The following is a 3,428-nucleotide window of genomic DNA, read 5'->3' as shown; positions in this document are numbered from 1 at the left end:
TCGTGCAAATCGAAAGATATATAGGGACTTTGGTGCACCATTTACCTTAAATCGGACGAAGATATATATGCAAGCAATATCTAAATCTGGACCGATTTTCAAGAAACTTAACACACATCATTCTAAACCTAATTCATTACTCTATACCAAATTTCGTGCAAATCGAAAGATAAATAGGGACTTCGGTACACAATTTACCTAAAATCGGACGAAGATATATATGTAAGCTATATCTAAATTTGGACCGGTTTTTAGGAAACTTAACACACATCATTCTGGACCTAATCCATTACGCTATGCCAAATTTCGTTCAAATCGAAAGATATATAGGGACTTTGGTTCACCATTTACCTTAAATCGGACGAAAATATATGGGAGCTATATCTAAATCTGCACCGATTTTCTTCAATTTCAATAGGGTTCGCCCTTGGGCCAAACAAGTGATCTGTGTCAAATTTCATCCAATTCGGATAATAAATGCGACCTGTACGTTTTTTACAATTTGATATCAACAGAAGGACGGACATTCATAAATCGACTTAGAAAGTGATTCTATGCATATTCTCAAAAGGAACCATGGGTATATCTCGATTATTTTTGCCTGTTACAAACATATGCACAAAGGCATAATACCCTGTACCACAGTGTGGTGAAGGGTATAAACAGGGAGACAAACGTCCGCATGTAAAAAGAATCCGACATTTCATTCGCACCAACTTTATATTTTTGGATACCCTTGTGTAAAAACCTTCCAACAAAAATTATTAATATTGGACGCCTCTTTAGTCGGGAACTTTTGCTATAATTTAATATTTTGGGTTATTTGTGGGTGACATATTTTCCTACTAAGAATTATCTACTTTTTGGTTTATCTCCCATATAACGGAACCGCCTCACTTTTCGGTATTTGGTAAGTTTTAGCAGCATTTTACCACCAGATAATAATTCCTATATGGTCCAATGTTTTGACATAGCTCCCTTTACTGCAACACGACATTCCGTGTTCATAACGGGTCAAAAATAGTTTTACAAGTTAGTTGGCGATATAATGGTCCCACCTATTTCTGCACTTTAAACGTTTTAGCCGCATTTTCCCAATGAAGTGAAACTTCGGATAGGTCTAGGTGTAGGCCAACGAACCGATTTTAACAAATCTTCGCAAACAGCAATCTGGACCTAATTCAGGACTCTGTGCAAAATTTTGTCCACATAGGACAAATGTAAATGGTGCACCGAAGTCCCTTAATATCTTTCGATTTGTACGAAATTTGCCACAACGTAATGAGTTCGGTCTAGAATTATGTGTGTAAAGTTTTGTGAAATTCGGTTCAGATTTAGATATAGCTCCCATATATATTTTCATCCGATTTAAGGTAAATGGTGCATCAAAGTCCCTTAATATCTTTCGGTTTGCACGAATTTTGGCACAGCGTAATGAATTAGATCTAAAATGATGTATGTAAAGTTTCCTGAAATCGGTTCAGATTCAGATATAGCTTCTATGTCAGACCAAATGAAAAATTTAGTATCGGTTGCAGAATGAGATTTTTATGGGCCCGATTTCATTTTACTGGTGCTTTAAAAATGCGACGTCTGTTAGGATTCATCTGTTGAATATACCCAAAGTGGTGAGGGCTTTTATATAGTCGCCCCCGTCCGACTTTACTAGTTTCCTTACTGGTTTTGAATGCCGTTGAAATTTTTGGAATCGGTTTTCCAGTGATCCCTCAGAGGAAAAAGGACATTATTTTAATACAAAAAAAACCAGTAAGGAAAGTAGTAAAGTCGGACGGGGCCGACTATATGATACCCTTCACCACTATGGGTATATTAAACAGGACTATTAACATAAAATTGGACGAAATAAAATATGTGATATTTATCTAAATGTGAATCTACCTAGATCCATCCATAAAGTATGTCAATCGACTTCAAACAAATATAAATAGGTCATCCGTTGGGGTATGTCTGTACTTCTAGAAAACGCAACTACGTAATTCTATGCTGAATTTAGTACGTTGTGCAAAATTTGATGTCAATCTGACTAACATGAGGAGTTTTATGCCCAATTTACATGAAATCGGGCGAAAATATATATGGAAGCTCTATCCAAATATTAAGCGATTTCAAACAAACTTGTCACAGGTTAGGTTATACTAATTTCAGAACGTTTTGTTTCTATTGGCTCCTTGGTGCGCCAATTACTTAAAACCAATCTATAATAAAAGGGAGCTATATCTAAATCAGGACCGATTTTCACGAAACTTGGCAGACATCACTCTAGGCTCAATTCAGTACGTTATGCCAAATTTCGTGCAAGTCGAAGGATATATAGGGACTTAGGTGCACCATTTACATGAAATCGGACGAAACTATATATGGGAGCTATATCTAAATCAGGACCGATTTTCATGAAACTTGGCAGACATCATTCTAGGCTCAATTAAGTACGTTATGCCAAATTTCGTGCAAATCGAAGGATATATAGCGACGTTGGTGCACCATTCACATGAAATCGGACGAAACTATATATGAGAGCTGTATCTAAATCTGGACCGATTTTCTCGAAACTTGGTAGACATCATTGTAGGCTCAATTCAGTACGTTATGCCAAATTTCGTGCAACTCGAAAGATATATAGGGACTTTGGGGCACCATTTACATGAAATCGGACGAAACTATATATGGGAGCTATATCGAAATCTGAACCGATTTCCTCGAAACTTGGCAGACATCACTCTAGGCATAATTGAGTACGTTATGCCAAATTTCGTGCAAATCAAAAGATATATAGGGACTTTTGGGCACCATTTACATGAAATCGGACGAAACTATATATGGGAGCTATATCTAAATCTAGACCGATTTTCTCGAAACTTGGCAGACATCACTCTAGACTTAATTCAGTACGTTATGCCAAATTTCGTGCAAATCGAAAGATATATTGGGACTTTGTGGCACCATTTACATGAAATCGGACGAAACTATATATGGGAGCTATATCTAAATCTGGACCGATTTTCATGAAACTTGGCAGACATAATTCTAGACCTAAATGATTAGGCTGTACTAAATTTCGTGCAAATCGAAAGATATATAGGGGCCGTTTACATTAAATCGGTTAAATATATATATGGGAGCTATATCTAAATCTGAACCGATTTTTCCCAATTTCAATAGGGTTCGTCCTTGGGCCGAATAAGTGACCTATGCCAAATTTCATCCAATTCGGATCATAAATGCGACCTGTACTTTGTTTACATTTTAACATGCACAGACAGACAGACGGACGGACGGACGGACATGCATAAATCGACTTAGAAAGTGATTCTATGCATATTCTCAAAAGGAACCATGTGTCTATCTCGTTTCCTTTTGCCTGTTACAAACATATGCACAAAGACATAATACCCTGTACCACAGTGTGG

This window comes from Musca vetustissima, unplaced genomic scaffold (assembly GCF_032173495.1).
Source record: "Musca vetustissima isolate MV318-11 ecotype Yass unplaced genomic scaffold, APGP_CSIRO_Mvet_v1 utg9346, whole genome shotgun sequence".
Classification (NCBI taxonomy): Eukaryota; Metazoa; Arthropoda; class Insecta; order Diptera; family Muscidae; genus Musca; species Musca vetustissima.
The sequence above is the reverse complement of the archived record's forward strand: the minus strand, read 5'-3'. Positions refer to the sequence as shown.